This window comes from Trachypithecus francoisi, unplaced genomic scaffold (genome assembly GCF_009764315.1).
Source record: "Trachypithecus francoisi isolate TF-2019V2 unplaced genomic scaffold, Tfra_2.0 Lachesis_group2, whole genome shotgun sequence".
Lineage (NCBI taxonomy): Eukaryota > Metazoa > Chordata > Mammalia > Primates > Cercopithecidae > Trachypithecus > Trachypithecus francoisi.
The window spans coordinates 37,856,951-37,876,083 of NW_022681465.1; the positions used below are offsets into that span (position 1 = coordinate 37,856,951).

Consider the following 19,133-nt stretch of genomic DNA (forward strand, 5'->3'; position numbering starts at 1 on the left):
CTCCCTCAAGGTGAAAATTTGGCTTAGAAAGAGCTGATATGTGTTTTCATGTGGCCTCCATGTTAACTAACATAACAAAAAACATAATCCTTCAACAACCATCCACTTGCCTCCCTCCATCCTCCTGGATGTGCATGTGGATTTGACAGAGCAGGAGGTGATGTCCCCCAAGCCCTCACCACCACTCATCCAAAGTCACACTTTCTCAGCGTTGCACTGTTACAGCCATTGCTTTTGGTACAATTAGTGAGGCCCAATAATTCTTCCACTAAGCCCAGAGCTAATATTTTAAAGATAAAAATATTTTTACTTAAGTTTTTAAAATTGCATGTGTGGCAACACATATACCTATACATATACACACTATTTTATAGTATTACTTAATGAAAGGTTTTGTACTCTACTATTTAAAAATACATTTTAGTGTTACTTAATCCATTTGGGGACAATGTTAATAAGTTAAAGTGACAAGTATAATTTTTCTTGGGTACATATTTTCACTTTATAGAAATAATTTATCTTTATTCACTTTTGGCTAAGGTTTATTATTTTTCTTAAATAACACCTCTCTCTAACACAGATCTCCTATATAGTTATATAGTGGATAAGAACACACACTATGAAATCACACAGATCTTTGCTCAAATGTCAGCATTCCATTTGACTCTTTAGATAATTGTTTAATCTTCTATGAAATGGGAATAATAATAATAATACTACCATTCTGAGACTTGTTTGAGTTAATCATGCATGTAATATAATTTACACTGTGCCTGGCACATAATAAGCAGCCAATTGACCCTATCTGAACTTCGCTTAGTATATAGTCCCTGATATATATTAGCAATGTAATAGTTAAACAGCAAGAAGAAAGGAAAGTCGGGGAAGGAAGGGAAAAGAAAGGGGAAGGGAAAAGGGAAAGGAAGCAGAAGCAGAAGGGGAAGGGAGGGGACTCTCTTGAATGAAACAGAAGCCTAGATGTGTTACAAAGTATTGTCATGATCTGTTTACATATCTTTCTCTCCCACAAAACCGTAAGCATCATGCAGGCCAAAAGGATTGTGTTGTTTTCATGTCTGTAGAATCCAGAACTAGTAATGCATTATCTTACAAGTAGTAGATACACCTACATTTTTAAGTGAACTAAACCAAATAAGAAATATATATGTATAAGATAAGATTTGTTTAATGTCTGTCACCATATTAAATTGTAAGCTTCAAGAAAGCAAGGAAAGGACTTGTATTTTTTTTCACCACTATATCATTATCAGTTACTAGAAAACTAGTTCAGTAAATGGCTATATTGGACTTCAGAGAAGAAATTTCCGAAGGTATCTACATCCTTGCATAGTCTGATCTATAAGTAGCACGTGCTACATGAACATGAGAGAAGCAATCTTGGAAGGCATTACCATGAATTAGGTAATCAATTTTTCGGTAACATTGCAGATGTCCATTGCTTTACCTTGTATGTACAACGTTCCTGAAAACTTGTGAACATAATATCTACTTAAAAATTACAGCGCTAAAGATAATTTTATTATCATTATGTGAGGCATTTAAAATATCTTTGAAATATGTTTAATATTTTCAATCACAATGTGTTGTTGGTTATTCTCCATATGTGCTGTGATAGCCTTTGTTCCTAGGACTTAGAAGATTTCAGATAGCCTTGTTCCACCTCTAAGAGGCTAGAGAGCAATCTAAGGTCAGTTCACGGTAAGAATTGGGGTTGATCACGCAGGATGTTGCCTGGCCACATAACTCCCAGAACTGCCTGTGAGGTTACCCAAACAAGCACTTTTCTCCCGCAGCGAGAAATTACAAGATGTAGCCATCCCATGTTGGGAGAGTTTCTTGCCATTTCTGCTGTCATCCTGATTTTTTCTTTTTGGGTGCGTAACAAAGAAAATGGATCCCATGGGGCAACTCTCACACTTGTTACCCTCCATTTCCTCAGTCTAACTGAGTGTAAGTAATGGAACTGTGTTTTAATGGCCCACTCTCCCAAACGCCCTCCTAACCCTTCAGCAGAGCTGCTTTGTAGCTGACAAATATGACAGGCAAGGCTAACGAACCCTTAGGCCAGCAATATTCTCATCTTTAATCCATCATAGACATCAAAAAATAATGAGATTTCTTGAAACCGTGCCAGCAGTGAGCTCATATGACACTGAGATGATGAATTTATTCAACCACTTACAAAGAGGTAGCCAGCACACCAAAAGACCCAGGTAATTTCACAAGGCAGAGTGACACTGCTTGGAAACATTAATGTTTGCCACATTTTCTAGGTGGTATCTCGTCCCAGAAACTAGTCCATTTGAATTTTTATCCCTGATTCTAAGTTGTGCCTGTTATTTCTTAGTGTGTTGCATGGAAATTTAATTCTGCCATCCTTCTCCTGGGAAAGCTGATAAGGGATACTCAAGCTTATGTGCATGAGGCTATTGCTGCTGTAAAACTGTGACAAAATGAGACATTTTAAAAAGAGAGTTTTTTTTTTAATGGAGAATTTGTGTTTCTTTATTTGTTTGTATTTTAAGATTTAAGTTGAACTGGTCTAATCTGGGGGACCTGAATACGATTTTGTAGTTTTGAGTATTTTAGTTTTATTATATTGATAAATTATAGGTGTGTATATATATAATGCTTAAAAATACTTATGGAGTAAAAAGTATGTTGTGATTTTGGAATACAATGTAGAATGCATAAATCCTGCTAGCTAACATCTATCACCTCAAGTATTACCATTATTTTGTGACAGCATTTGAAATTTACTATCTTAGCAATACTGAAATGTACAGCAGTCAATTATAAGCTATGTTTACCATGCTGTGCAATGGATCTCCAAAAAAACAAAACAAAACAAAACATAAAAAAACAAATCAAACTTATTCCTCCTATCTAAGAGGCTTGTACCCTTTAATTACCATCTCCCCGTTCTCCACCCTGTCCCCAGCCCCTGATAATCAGCTTTCTACTCTCAGCTTCTATGGGTTAAATAGTTTTAGATTTCACATATAAGTGAGAACACATGATATTTTGCTTTCTGTGTTTGGCTATGTCATTTAACCTAATGTTCTCTAGTTTCATCCACATTGTCACAATTGACAGAATTTCTTTCTTTTTTAAGGATGACTAGAATTCCACAGTGTACATATGCCACATTTTCTTTGTCCTTTCCTCCCTTAATGGACACTTAGGTTGATTCCATGTCTTGACTATTGTGAATAGTGCTGCAGTGAACATGGAAATGCAGACATATCTTTGACATTCTGATTTCAAATCTTTGGGTAAATACCCAGTAGTGAGATTGCTAGGTCATATGATAATTCTATTTTTAGTTTTTTTAAGGAATCTCCAAACCGGTTGTCATAATGGTTGTGCTGATTTTCATTCTAACAGTGTATAAGGGTTCTTTTGTCTCTACATCCTTGCCAACACTTGTTATCATTTATCTTCCAATAATAGACATTCTAACAGATGTGAAGTAGTTTTAATTTGCATCTTCTTATGTTTAGTAATGTTGAGCATTTTCTCATATATCTAGTAGCCATTCGTATGTCTTTTTTGAGAAATGTCTATTCAGGTTCTTTGCTCATTTCTTAATCAGAATATTTGTTTTTTTTTCCTATAAACTCGTTTGAGTTCCTTTTACATTTTGGATATAGATCTCTTATCAGATATATGGCTTGTAAATGTTTTCTCCCAAACTGTAGGTTCTCTTTACTCTGTTTATTCTTTCCTTTATTGTGCAGATACTTTTAAATTTTGATGTAACTCCATTTGTGTACTTTTGCTTTTGTTACCTATGCTTTTAGGGTCAAATCTAAAAAAAAAAAAAAATCATTGCCCAAATCAATGTAATGTAGTTTTTCTCCTGTGTTTTCCTCTAGTAGTTTCATAGTTTCAAGTCTTATGTTTAAAGTCTTTAATACATTTTGAGTTGATTTTTGTCCATATGATTTTTGTCCTTTATTCTGCTGATGTGGTGTATCATATTTATCAGTTTGTGAATGTTGAATCATCCTTGTATCTCAGGGACAAATCTCTCCTGATTATGGTGAATTATCCTTTTAATGTGTTGCTGAATTCAGTTTGCTAGTATTTAGTTGTGGATTTTTGCATCATGTTCATTAATGATATTGGCCCATAGTTTTCTTTTCATGTGATGTCCTTGTCTGGCTTTGGTATCAGAAAAATATTGGCCTTGTAAACAGAGTTTAGGATTGTTCCCTTCTCTGTAATTTCTTGAAAAGTCTTTAGAGAATTGGTATTAACTGTTACTGACAAAGCTGGTCCCCCAAAAGATGGGGTCCTTCCCTGTTCAGTCTCACAAAACCAATACACAAAACTGAAAGTGTCCATCAGTGCAGGCTTTATTCAATGGCCATGGGATTGAGAAGTAAAAGCATGGCTCAAATCAACTTCTCAACTAGTGAGGGGTGAAAGGGTTAAAATATAGGATTTCTCTAATGAAGGGATTTGCCTTAAAAGTAAGAAGAGGAATATTCATGTCTTTTCTGGTAATGGGAGGGAAATGTCCCAGAATCTGAGTGCTGCCTTTCCTTTTGTCCTTTCATGGCTTCTTTTTGTCATTGTCATGGTCATTGTCAGCAGTCATGGTGCCATTTAGCATGGAAATCTGATCATAATGGAGTCTGAGGTCTTTTTGAAGTGATTTGATTGGCCATCTTGGTTCTTACCAGTCTCAGCTCGTAAGGGTTACAAAGGGAACTTTTTATTACAGGTGTCCTGTTCCTTAAAGATAAGCAGAATTAAGACTGGGTAGAAATTCAGCTATGTCATGTTACCATTAAACTGTGTAACAAATTCTTCCTTTTCTCTCTATGTACTCCTCATTCTTGAGGAGTATGAAGGGACGAAGGTCCATCTTCTATAACTTCTTTAAGCTGAATCCAGGTGTTGATATGGGACCCACTGGAGGAGTGAAATTTTTCCTAGCTAGTCTTAGGTAGGTCTAGTTATCTCCCGGGTACAAGCCTAGCCGTTCATATTGCTGTATGGCCTCAACTTGCTTAGACACAAAAGAAACAAGGCAGTTTAAGAAACAGGGCCCAAAAATCAAAGAAGTAGGATGTCAGCTAAAGTGCCCAGGAAGGGTAAGAACCATGCAAGATTAGGGATGGCCTGTTTTATAATTTTTCCATATTCCCTGAGGGCCCATGCCCTTTTGGTTAAATTGGTGCAACCACTTGGTCTGGTTGTAGATGACTTTAATGTATTTTTTTATTTATCTGAAATTATTTACCCAAGCACAACAGGAAGAGTTGGTGACTATACACACCCTACCTTGTTCTGCCAAGAGGTCATCAAGAGCCAGGCAGTTATGATGCACGATAATGGCTAGTAAGTCTGAGGAGACTGTGAGGCAGATGAGGCCATCACCAGTCTTATAGGCTAAAGTTTCTATAACTGTTTTGAAGTTGTGGAGGGTAACTTCATTGTAGGCAAACCTTCTCTATGGAGCAAGGAGACTGCCCACTATCCTGATGCCAGCCAGAATAAGCCAAATCGCTGTTTTACTCCTTGAGCAAGAGGGGAATGGAAAACAATTAAATATTTTGACTTGTCTGGGGGTTAGGTTCCCTAACTGCACTCTCCTTGATGTCATGTGTTTTCCAAACAGGGGTAGGCTCTGAATGAAACAAGGTGACTCCAAGAGCAAAGCTTAGAATACCTGCAAGCAAGACAAGTAGATTAAGTCCTGGCAGGAAAGTATATGCAGGTCCAAGGTAACTTATGTGTTTGAGGTTTCTTGTCCATCCTTTTGTAAAGGAACCTTAGATCTGAGAATGTTTCAGTTGAGTAAGTGGCACTTTCTTCCTTAGGTTCCGTGGCTGCCTGTATCTGGGTGTGGTGGACCCAAGTGCCACTCCCTATAACTCTAAGGTAGAGCTAGTTGTGAAAATTACCAGATATGGTCTTGTCTATTTAGGTTCTAAATAATCTTGTGGTCCTCCCACTTTTAGGTTTTTAACAAAACCCAGTCCTGGGTTGTAAAAGATGAAAGGCTAAATGAGATGATGAAGGTAATCCTTGAATTCTATACTCCTAAAAGGCCTTTATTATTTTTCTAACCTTGGTGGCATATTTTATTTTTTTCATGTTTCTGAGGACCTCCTGGTTACCTTACCAGACCTGGACCAGTTGGCCATATATTAGCTCATAAGGGCTCAGTTTGATTCTTTCTTTTGGAGTTCTTCTTATTTTTAACAAGGCTGTGGGGAATAATGAAATCCATGGGAGATGGGTTTTCTGGCTTACTTTGGCTAAAGTCCTTTTAAGGGTCTGGTTGGTGTGCTCTATTTTGCCTGAGACTGTGGTCTCCAGATGGTATGTAGGGATCCTTTTATTTCTAAGCCCCAAGAAGCAGCCGTAGTAATGAAAGCTATAAATGCTGGTCCATTATCACTTTGGATTGACCAAGGCAGCTTGAATCTGGGGACCTTTGCCACCTCATGGGCAATTTCAGTGTGGGTGGCAAAGGCTCCTACCCGTCCTGAAAAGGTGTCCGTAAGAACCAGGTGGTATATAAGCTTTTAGAGCCTCTGGGCATAACTGTGAAACTGATTTACCAGTCTTTCCCTGGGTGTCTACCTTGGTACCAGACCAGCTGTGTAGTCTCCCTTCCCTTCTCCCCACCCACTGCATAAGGTGGATATTAGGGTTATTAACATAGCAGATGGACTAGTCTCACCCATCTCTTTGATTGGCTCCCTGAGGGTTGGGGCAGTTATACTTTTACAAAGTCAGTTGACGGGCCTCTTGACCAGTGAGTGTTGGAATGGTTTTTGTTTTAACAGTCTGCAAGTCAACTGCTTTTGGGGAAAGAAATTGTCCATGAGGGCTAATTAGCCATCCTGACTGATCAATACTTTTGGTATAACCCCATTTGGAGGCTTTTTTCCATTCCTTTTGAGAGTCAAAGAGGGTAAAAGAGCAGGACCCAGGAAAGAAGGTGAAAGTGGCATTTGGAAAGTGACCTTCCCTAAAGTCACCTGTTTTGACACTAGGTTGGCTTTATTAGTTTCTTTAATTACCTTAACATCCCCCTTCTGGTGGCTGCAGCAATGAACTACTGCCACCTGGGCGAGTTGTCTTACAGTCTCTAATAACCTTAAAATGATGGTACCATTTTTGACCTGTTTGTTATCCAATGTTAACATGCCCCTTTTCCTCTAACTAGTGCCATGTGTATGAAAGATGGAATATTAGTACCTAGAATCAGCATACTCATTCCCTTCACTCAATTTTATGCCCCAGTTAGATCAACAAGCTCTGCCTTCTGTCCCCCAAAAGATGGGGCCTTTTTCTGTTCAGTATCACAAAGCCAATACAATGAAGCTGAAAGTGAGGGTCAAGAAGTGCAGGCTTGACAGTGCAGGCTAAAAGCATCCAGGTAGGAGACTGCCCGCTTCTACGGTATCAGTGAGACCATAGCATACCCTGCCCTCCCCTGTTCCTCTTGCATACAGCCATTCTCATTGGTGAACCACTAGGATTCTGCATTCTCAATAGATTCCCGTTTAAGGTTCGGCCTACTGGAGTAAACTTACTCCATCACCTCTAAGCAATTGTGAGATAAGTCACCATCTTCAAGTGGAAGGAGTGTGGCTGTGTTCAAGATATTACATACCTTCAAAGTTATGTGATGGTTGTCTGTAACTGGAGAGCACTGCCTGAGTACAGCCATTTTGACCCCCTTTCATTCATGAGGGTCTGGGTATGGTGGGGAGTCCAGACGGTTAGGGGTCGGCCAAAGGTTAACTTTTCTGTTGCTTTTAAAAGGAGGGCTGTGACTGCCACTGACCAAGGGGGCCAGCGTTTAGCAAGTAATTCCAGTTGCTTGGAAAAGTAGATCGTTTATCCAGGTCAGTGGGCCCAACCTTCAAGTTAGTATTACTAGAGCAATTCCTTCCTCTTATGAAACATAAAGATGGAAAGGTTTGTTTAAGTTGGTTAGGGCTAATAGTGAGGGCCTTGTGAGTAGGGTTTTAAGTTTTCAGAATGCTTGGTCACATTATGCCATCCATTCAGAAGAATCAGGTGCTCTGGGTCCCTAGCTAAGGCTTCTCCAAATATTGTAGGGGAGTTTTTGAATGCCTGGGTCCACACAGTGATATAGGAGTGGGGTAGGGCAGTGCTGGGTAGACACAGGTAGGTCCCTGGCAAGGGCTCCACCCCCACGGAACTAGGTGAGGACAGGCACTCCTGCTTTCATGCCCAAATGTTGCATTTTTCAAGACCATCCTGACCCCTGTCCTATGCCTATAAAAACCAAAGACCTTAGCGGGCAGACACACAGGCGGCCAGATGTCAAGAGGAACACATTAGCAGAAGAAGACAAAAGTGACTGGACCCTAGAGGACGGGGAGGGAGCACGCCAGCAGAAGAGTACACCGACAGACACAGGCAGGCACGCTAGCACATCACAGGTCATCCACCAGGGGGACGAGGCAGAGTTTAGCTGGGGCAGTCAGAGAAGAGTCTGCCGAACTCCAGGAGAAAACCATCTCCCCTCTGACTCCCCCATCTGCTGAGAGCTACTTCTACTCAATAAAACCTTGCATTCGTTCTCCAAGCCCATGTGTGATCTGATTCCTCTGGTACACCAAAGCAAGAAACCCGGGGATACAGAACTCCTTCTGTCCTTGTGATAAGGAAGGGGGTCTCATTGAGCTGGTTAACACAAGTTGCCTATAGAAGGCAAACTAAAAGAGGTCCCTGTAACACACGCCCACTGGGGCTTCAGCTGTAAACATTCACCCCTAAACACTGCCATGGAGTTGTTGCCCCACAGCCTGCCTGTCTGTATGCTCCCCTAGAGGTTCCAGCAGTGGGCACTGGAGAAGCAAGCCACATCCCCATCACACTCCCTGAGATGAGGGCGAGGTAACCTTGCCCATTTCAACTGGGGCCTCGCCTAGGATCCTGGAAGGTGAGGGTGAACGAATGTGAAACTGTCAAGTCTACCTCTCTTCCAAAACCTCGCCACTTCACTTTCTTCCCTGCGGGTAAGAGGCTCTGTTTCCCTTCACTGAGTTTTAAATAAAAAATAATTAGCAAATCTGAACAAAACTGTATCCTAACAATATTGAAGACATGTTTAAAATTTTTATTTTATTAATTTTAAAACCATTTTTGTTCATCAAAGATTACTAAATTCATGTGAACTTGAAGAGCATTTGGACTTACTTAACTCATGAGTACTTATTTACTTACAAGCCACTTTGGTGGTATACTAGACTTCCTGCATAAGGTAACACATCTCTGCACATACACAAAGATGCAAGAGCTTTTACCTCAGAATTTTAGCCGTGAGATACAATACAAGCTCACCATTTCATAAGTGACAAAATGGCAGATTTAATTTTTTTTTTTTTGACAAAATTGGAACCCGTTCACATGACTAAAATTTCATTTGCCCCAGTAAGTATTCAAGGAAGGCTGTGGACCAAAATTTCGGCAAAGCAGTTTTTATGGCAGTTTTTTTTCTTTTTTTTTGTAATCCTCTTTTACAGTTTTTCTTCAGTTTCAAATGGGTTTCCAATGTCTCCATTTCAATTAGACCATAAATAATAAGTCTTATCTCAGCACCAGCAACTGGATCACAGGGGATTCACAGCAGGCAAAGAAAAGAGAGGAAGATAGCTTTAGAAAACTGCTTAATAAGTGCAGGCTCACCATTTGAACTCTAAATATTTCTTACTGTGCACAAAACTACTATTTATCACTACATGCAGGCATCCCTAATATCTTCTTGAAGGCCAGCTAGGCATCCTTGACATCTCTTCTTTCAGTAGAGTAGCCAAGGCCACCTTGTCCTTTTGGTTTTGTCAAAGAGTGGGAAGAGGTATTTTCCAAGAAGGATGAAACCCAAGCTTCTCCAGTGCAAGAAAAATGGTATGTTGGAGGTTTTTACAGATGTAAGAGAACAAACACTAACAGGAGTAAATAGAGAGGAACAGAGAAGGACACACACACACACACACACACACACACAAATTTACCTATAGGCTGTTTCCTGATCCTGCAGTCTAGACTGTCAGCCCTTCAGTTCTTCTCTCATCTTTTCAAGAGCCTTTTGCAGGCCCTCTACTTGGGGCATAGCCATCCTTCAGTTCCTTTCTCACCGTTGCCGAGACACTTAGGGGAGTCTCGGGATGTAATGAGCCATTTACTGAGGATGGGACAATGATGTGGTGCCAGGAGTCCCCATGCAGAACACTAATCCTGGGAAAATGTCCCACCGTACATTGCTCAGCGGGTCCTTCCCAGTATAGTTCTATAACCCTTTGCCTGCCTGCTTACTCCCTCACAACAATAATATATTACATTCCTCAAAGCTGATCCCTGGCACCTAGAGTCAGGACAAACGTACGTTATTTGATGTAGGTGTTTATTGGTATAAACATTTTTGAGAACTGTTTTTGCTGCTTCTCGTAAGTTATGATACATTGTGTTTCCATTTTGTTTGTCTGATGCTCTTTTAAATTTCCCTTTCAATTGGTTGTTCTGGGACATATTGTTTAACTTCTGTGTATTTGCAAATTTATCAAAATTTCTGTTGTTATTAATTGTGACTGGAAAAGATGCTTGATATAATTTGATCTTTTCAAATTTGCTACCATTTGTCTTGTTAGCTAACATTGATCTATCCTGGAGAATGTTTTGTATGTTCTTGAGAAGAATGTGTATTATGTCGGATGGAATATTCTGTATAGGTCACAATTCTTTGTCAGCTGATGCTGTCAGGTGCCAGTTGCTGGGTCTCCAGGGAGATAAGAAGTTCCCATACAGGGAGGTGGACCATTTAGTCCAGGGCCACACACTGGTTAACCAATTCTGTTACTGACAAAGCTGGTCCCCTATAATAACATGGAGTGTTCCCTGTTCACTGTCATGAAACCAAATAAAGGAAACTGAAAGTGAGTTTCAAGCAGTGCAGACTTTCTTTAATGGCCATGGAATTGAGAAGTGGGAGCATGGCTCGTGAGTAAACTTCTTGACTAGCAAAGGGTGAGTGGATTAAAATATGGGGTATCTCTAATGCATGGGGTGGACATTAAAAGAGAGGGAAAGGATATTCATGTCTTTTTTGGAAATGGGTGGTGAACATTTTGGAAATGGAGTGCTCCCTCCCTTTTTCTTCCTTTTATGGCTTCTTTTGGTCATTGTCACAGCAACTGTCAACTGTCATGGCACTGATGGTAGTGTCATTTAGTGTAGAAATTAGATTATAATAAAGCCTGAGGTCTTTTTCGAGTAATTTAATTGACTATCTTGGTTCTAAACAATCTCAAAACAAAGAGCTCTGGTTCTAACCAGTCTGATTACAACAAGAATTTTTATCATAGGTGTCTTGTTTCTTAAAGATAAGCAGAGTTAGGGCAGGGTAGAAATTCAGCTATGCCACATAGGCATTATCCCAGGTAACAGTTGTTCTTTAAATACTTGGTAGAATCTAACGACTATGCTATCGGGTTTTAGAATTTTCTTTGGTGGAAGACCTTTTTTTTTTTTTTGTCAGACTTTTTTTTGTCAGACAGAGTCTTGCTCTGTCCCCCAGGCTGGAGTGTAGTACAGCAATCTCAGCTCACTGTAACCTCTGCCTCCCAGGCTCAAGCAATTCTCATGCCTCAGCCTCCTGAGTAGCTGAGATTACAGACATGTGCCACCATGCCTGGCTAATTTTTTTGTATTTTCAGTTGAAACAGGGTTTCACCATGTTGGCCAGGTTGGTTTGGAACTCTTGGCCTCAAGTTGATCTGCTTGCCTTGGCCTCCCAGAGTTCTGGGATTACAGGCGTGAGACACTGCACCCAGCTGAAGACTTTTTATTACTGATTCAATCTCTTTACTCATTATTCCAAAGCCTCTTTATTTTTAATGCCTCTTTTACATTTTTTGGTCTGTTCAGATTTTTTGTGTTTTTATTTTATTTGTGTGTGTGTGTGTGTGTGTGTGTGTGTGATTCAGTCTTGGTAGGTTGTATGTGTCTAGGAATTTATTCATTTCTTGTAGGTTATCCAATTTTTTGGCATATAATTGCTTATAAAAGTCTCTTATGGTATTTTTATTTGATGTGAGTTGTAATATCTCCTCTCTAATATCTTGTTTTATTTATTTGAGCCTGTTTTGGGTTTTCTAGATAAAGATTTGTCAATTTTATCTTTTTGAAAAAAAACTCTTCATTTTGTTAATCTTTTGTGTTATTTTCCTAGCCTCTATTTCATTTATTTCTGCTCTGATCTTTGTTATTTGTTTTCTTCTGCTTACATTGAGCTTAGTATAGTCTTCTTTGTCTATTTTCTTAAGACAAAATGTTGTTTATTTGTTAAGTTTTTTTAAGAGATGGAATCTCACTCTGTCACTCAGGCCGAAGTGCAGTGGCATGATCCGAGCTCATGCAGTCTAGACTCCTGGGCTCAAGTGATTCTGTCCCTCAGCCTCCTGAGTAACTAGAATTACAAGTGTGATCTTCTTTTTTGATGCAGGTGTTTATTGGTATAAAACATTTTTTTAGAACTGCTTTTGCTGCATCCCATACGTTTTGGTATTTTATGTTTCCATTTTGTCTTGTGATATTTTAAACTTCCGTTTTAACTGGTTGTTCTGGGGCATGTTGTTTAACTTCTATGTATGTGCAAATTTACCAAAATATCTGTTGTTATTGATTGTGACTGGAAAAGGTGCTTGATATAATTTGATCTTTTCAAATTTGTTAACATTTGTCTTGTTACCTAACATAAGATCTGTCTTGGAAAATGTTTTGTATGTTCTTGAGAAGAATGTGTATTCTGTTGGATGGAATATTCTGTATAGGTTTGTTAGGTCCATTTGATCTAAAGAGTTGTTCAAGTCTAATGTTTTCTTCTTAATTTTCTGTCTGGATGATCATTCCATTGCTGAAAGTGATGTATTAAAGTCCTCTAATATTATTGACCTGCAAGCTATTTCTTCCTTTAGATTCTTTACTATTTGCTTCACATATTTAGGTGCTCCACTATAGGATGCATAAGTCTTTACAATTGCTATATCCTCTTGAGGAACTGATCCCTTTGTCATTACATAATGTCCTTCTTTGTCTTTTTTCACAAATTTTGAATTAAAATATGTTTTGTCTGATAGAAGTATCACTACCTCTGCTCTCTTTTGGTTTCAATTGTGTGGGATATCTTTTTCCATCCCTTCACTTTCAGTCTATGTGTGTCTTTAAAAGTGAAGTGGGTCTCTTGTGGGTGACATATTGTTGGATCTTATTTTTTTATCTATTTGTTCATTCTATTTTTATTTACAATTTTAATCTATTTTCCTTCAAGGTTATTATTGATAGGTGAGGACTTACCACTGCCATTTTGTTAACTATTTTCTTGAAGATACTTTGTTGCTTTCTTCCTCTCTTGTCTTCCTTTGTGGTTTCCTGGTTTTCTGTCATGGTATGTTTGGTTGGAAGGCAAGATATACAAATAATATGAGAGTACTTATGCTTTAAAAAAAGATACAAAAAAACAGGCCTCAAATAAAACTTGGCATATTTTACAGTTTTTTGCATCATGGATGATGAAGTATGGTGGTTCAACTCTAATTATATGAAGAAAGTGTTTAATTCATAAGAAACTGTTTTCTTTTGCATTCTAAGGTAACATTCAAGAGTGGAATTTATAGAAATAGTTGCCCTATAGGTGATGGAAAAGAAAATTGTTCGTATTTAAAAGAAACAATTCTTTCAGGCTACTGTATGATCCCATACACAAAACTTTATTTGAGGTCTTTCTTCGTACCCCATAAGGAAGATCAAGTTCAATACCTATTCAATTAACATCCTGAGGTGATGGGTAGAAGAAGGAAAGTACTGGAGAAACACTGTTTGTGTGTGTGTGCATGTGTGTGTGTGTGTGTGTGTTTAGAAACTGTGGATGAGAAAATCATTTAAGTCTTCATATCCATTTACAAACTTAAATGAAAGAAATAGCCAGTGTTATTCATAGCACAAACCATTTTGCACATATAAGCAAATACAGTCTTTACTTGCTTAAGTCTTAACCTAATTCCTATGCAAGCAGGGCCTAGGGCCCTGGCCCCTGACCCCATTGTTTTTGGGAGTCTGAGCTGGCCACAGCACTGGGGCAAAACTGCTTCGTGATTGCCAGAATGTAATGTCAAAGGTAAAATCCATGAGTAAAGCCAGAACTGAGATCCAATTAGACCATACTTACTCATATCACAGTAAATATCTGAACAGAGAAAGGAGAACAAAGAAAATAGCAAGATGGTAGAATAAGAATCATCTAAATAGAGCAAGTGCATTTAGAATGAAGGTGAGAACAGAAAGTCAGTCATATTCCTGAGACACTGAGGTGCAGGAATAAGACCCTTTTCCTGCCTGCTATTTTGGGTGGGAGATAACATTGAAGTAAGTGAAATTATTTAAACAACCTGGGGACAGGAGAATGTGATGATAAGGTCTTGGGGTACTAAGTAGTAGAAGATGTTGGAGTGAGGGAATTGGTGATTTTTATAACCCAATGGAAACCAGATGCAGCCTCTCGATTCACAGCAGAGGCACAAGTGCATCTGTCATGGGCAGCCTGCTCAAAAGGATTTCTTTGTCAGAAATTCACAGAACTGTGCCAATTTTTGGCCCACCAGAGACTGCCCTGATGATCCCTCTAGGCAGTAACTGACATTTACTCAGATGGTCAGTTGTTGGAGAATTGTTTCCAAGTGGAATGTGGACAAGAACTGGACCAGAAAGCAGAGCTATTTTCAATTGAGGTGCTGTGAGGGGAGAATCAGCAAAAGATTGTAAGTCAGTTCTGTGATGGAGAGTTAAAAGGATTAGTGATCTGATGAGTAAAATTATGTAAACCCAAATCTCTTGAAGTTGCTGAGTATAGGTAAATGATATGATCTAATTTACCTATTAATGATAGGGTGGAGTAGGACAGTGGATAGTAGACAAACGTTGCAATTTTTGAAGACCTTGAAAACTCCAAAACTAGTTCCAAGGAAGAAATTGATTGGCTTGGTGATTCTGGTGAAAGTCATATCTGGGTGAGGAATATAATAATAAAGGGAGTAGTGTCCTAGAGCCAGTTAGGATTTGAAAGAAGATGCAGAAAGCAGTTCTGCACTGTTTTCATCTTATAATTTGGAGGATGGTTTCATTTTACGGTTTAAAGTTTACTGTAGGGTAAGATTCAGCAGTGTTTTCAATTGGGATCTGCCACCACCGCAGCTTCAGCATACATGGGGAAAATGGCCACCTAGGCACAGGTTCCCAAACTAGTATATTATTCTCTTCCTGGGCATCAGCAAATGGTTAGTCTGGGCAGAGAATAACAGGGCTTTATTCTGTTTCTATAGTAGTAGTCTGAGTTTTAATGGCAGAGCATCAAGGAGAAAAGAAAAGTTATTTCTCACGTGCTTCTGATACTCATGGGGAGGTCTTCCAATTCAGAAGTTCTGGAAGGCTCATGCTACCCAGACAGCTATGCATATAGGACTTCCCTGAAGCTTTCCTGAATCTGGGCCTACACAATTGAGTCATTTCTCCTTTATGTCCTGGAATTAGGATAAATGTTCTACAGGGCAACAGGTCATTGATTCTGATCCTGCCAGCATCCACCCATCTTAACGGCAGGCATCATCCCAGGGTGAACCTGTGAAAGATGTTTCTTAGTACTGCTTGGAGGTAAGGTATCTTCAACAAACAACCTGGAGAAAGGAGGGTTATGGACCAGTTATATGGCTTCTGTGCAAAGCATGAAACCAAGAAGAGGCACATACATTTCTCCAGAAATTGCTCTTGTGGTGGGGGGTAGGGGGCAGCAGTGGTAGTGCTCTCTATGATGGACCCAAATCCAGAGAACTATCTGCAGTTTTAGCATCAATTCATGAAGTGTCTAAAGCTGTAAGTGGTCATAGCATAACATTAAAGATCCTTAAACCCAAAACTCTAGACACATCCTCATTAACTGGGATACAATGCAGCAACTATGAATGAATATACAATGGGCAGGTGGTATCTGTAATAGTAATAGATCTCAGAATTGAGATCAGTGGTGAGGACTTGTGACCTAGGTCCTCAGAGAATTACTGTCTTTTGTATGTAATTTTTCTGTTTGCTTTCAGCTCATTTCTCTAGTCTCCCCTTGCTTTGCTCTGAATTATAGGGAGCCAATTGACCCTACAAATTCAAAAATCACATTTCTTAGTTTCTTTGTCCATTGGCTTCTGGCTAAGCTTCATCAATGGGAAGCACTGCAGAGAAATTGGGAGGTAGAAGGAAGAGAGAATCCAGAGTATTCCCTCTACCTTTTCGGTTTCAGGCAGTTCTTTAGCAGTGGCTGTGTCTCCTTCTCCATAGTCCCAGCTCCCCCAGATTGACTCTGATTTCTCACTGTATGGCCCTGGCTTATCAGTTTGTATAACATCTTCTTCCCGTGTCTTAGTAATGCTGGTCGCTTCCTGCTTTTGTTAATTTGTTCCTTCTTTGTTTTATCATCCTCCTGGAAGCTTTATAACTAGTTTGCCATATAAAATTTGATTTTCTTAATGTAATCACTTGTTATGAGTTTCCTGACACAATTGACTGTCAGAGAGTCTTGGGCAAGAGGGAATACAGAATGTGGGATATGGGGTGGGGTATCTGTTAGCATAGGCTTGCTCCAGCAGGCAGGCTGGGCTGGAATCAAGGGAAAATTGAGCCATGGATTCTAGGGGCAAAACTAGAATCAGGCGTCACAAGCAGCCAAGTAGTGTTATTATGCAAGGGGTTAGGAAGAAAGAAGGAAACTAGTGTAACCAAGTAATCTGAGTGAGGTCATAGAGAAGGAAGCACTATTTCAATATTGAAAAAGAAAAATGAATGCAAATGTTTATTAAATATGTTCAAAGTGGCACAACGAAGAGGTTATGTTGCCTAATACACAGCAAAATTTATCTTTGCTCTTCTCTCTACTCAGTTTCACTCACCATGACTGTTCTTTTACTACACATGTTTAATCTAATTGCCTATCTGTCTAATCTCTTTCTGGTCCAAACTCTTTCCTTTTGCTTTTTCCTTCTCTTGTATCTTTCTAACACCTTTTCTCTTCCAGAAGGAGCCTTTTCTTACGTAAATCAATCACAGAGGATGTATACTTGTTATAATGTATTTATAGTTTTGCATCTCTCTCACACAAGATAATAAAAACCAGGATGAAAATTGGAGATATTAGATCAGGATAAACTGGACTGAAAGAAAAGTGGGAAGATGAGCCCAGAGATATTACTCTCATTAGGACTAAAAATTACCTTTTATGTAATGATTTTGCCTTGTCCCTGCGAAAGGAAAACTCTGCTAATGGGACTCAACTAGTTCAAATAGTTGGAATCTAATGCTGCATGTGGAAATCAGCTGTTTTGAATTCAGAGCGTGTTCATGTATAAGGATATATACTGGGTAGGTTTTCAATGCCATGGAGACCACACTCAATGGATGTTTAATAAATGAATGCATAATATGTGAAGTACAACATGGTATTCTACCAAGAATTCTAGAGAAAATAGCTACCAGATATAGATATGTTGCTGTAATATAATTCATTCAGAATTCCAATTTGGAATATAAGAAACAAATTCTTCAGGTTATGAGAGTTGAAATCTCCTTTTCTTATCTTTCCCATTTTCTATGTGCTGCTCAAATTCTTCAAACTCCAAAGGGATCAGATAAAAATAGGTATTTCTAGAAAGATACTACCCAACCCAGGAACAAAACTTACAAACTTAGACCTTTTTTTTTTTTTTTTTTTGACATGGAGTCTTGCTCTGTTTACAGTCTGGAGTGAGTGCAGTGGCGCGATCTCGGCTCACTGCAGCCTCTGCCTCGTGGGTTCAAGCAATTCTCCTGCCTCAACCTCCCAAGTAGCTGGGACTACAGGCATGTGCCACCACGCCCAGCTAATTTTTGTATGTTTAGTAGAGACGGGGTTCAGATCTTCCCTTTTTTAAAAATATGGCTCCAAGGAGTGGCTTATGAGCTTCAACTTATTGCTTCTGATTAAGATTTCATTTATCCTTTACTATTCATCAGAACAGACCATCCTTGCTTTCTTTCCTTTCCTAGCCTATCTTTAAAATGAACTCAGCTCTTTGGAAGGTAATAAGCAGTTTATTGGTAGCAACAAAAGGGGGAATATATCATAAGTGAAAAATAGCAACAACCTTAAGTGTTCTCAAATATTTTTAAAGTATCAGTTATAAATAACATGAGAGCTACAGGTAGTGTAATAGTTAATGGTGAGAAACTGGACACTTTCTATCTAAGATCAAGATAAGATGAGGATATCCCCCTTACGGCACCTGTTCAATATTAGCATGGAAGTGGTAGCTAATGCAATAAAACAAGAAAAAGAAATGAATATAATAGTCTTTGTTCACAAAGAGCATGATAAAATCCCAATTAATCAAAACGACAACAACAAAATATACTGGAATTGATAAGGATGCAGGATACTAGGTTAATATACAAAAGTTAATTGTTTTTCTACATTCCAGCAATAAACATAACAATGCCATTTGCAATAACACCCAAAAATGGAATATTTGGGCATAAATCTAACAAAATATGTACATAATTTATATGCTAGAAGCTATTAATACAAAACCCTGTGGAAAATCAAAAGAGCTCTAATTGAATGGAGTGATATTCCATGTTCATGGATTAGAAAACTCGGTGTTGTAAAGATGTTTCTTCTTCTGAATTTCAACTATAGATTCAACATAAATCTCAAATCTATAGATTTCAACAAAATCTCAGAAAGCTATTTTTTCAATATTGAAAACTCATTCTAAAATTTATATAGAAAGGCCAAGAACCTAGAATTCTGATATAATATTGAAGGAGAAGAAAAAGTTGGAGAAATTCTATCCAATTCCAAAACTTATTATAATATCAGAGTAATCAACACAGTGTGATGCTGGTGAAAGGCCAGACACTTAGATAAATGGAAGAGAATAGAAATATAATCACATAAATATAGTAAACCAATCCTTTACAAAAGAGTAAAGGCCACTAAATAGAGAAAAAATAGTCCTTTCAGCAAAGGTGTGGGAACGATT

General features: G+C 38.7%; 2 long non-coding RNA genes across 2 annotated transcripts in view; both read left to right on the forward strand.

Annotated features, from left to right (window-relative positions):
- Positions 1 to 4,834: 4,834 nt before the first annotated feature.
- LOC117064874 overlaps positions 4,835 to 19,133 on the forward strand; it is a 64,232-nt gene continuing 49,933 nt past the window's right edge. Inside the window, exons 1-3 of the long non-coding RNA XR_004429720.1 lie at positions 4,835 to 5,126; positions 5,281 to 5,373; positions 5,654 to 5,759. This is a non-coding gene — a long non-coding RNA (uncharacterized LOC117064874). The remainder of the gene's footprint in view (positions 5,127 to 5,280; positions 5,374 to 5,653; positions 5,760 to 19,133) is intronic.
- Positions 10,775 to 19,133, forward strand: part of LOC117064873 — a 31,452-nt gene continuing 23,093 nt past the window's right edge. The window contains exon 1 of the long non-coding RNA XR_004429719.1: positions 10,775 to 11,046. This is a non-coding gene — a long non-coding RNA (uncharacterized LOC117064873). The remainder of the gene's footprint in view (positions 11,047 to 19,133) is intronic.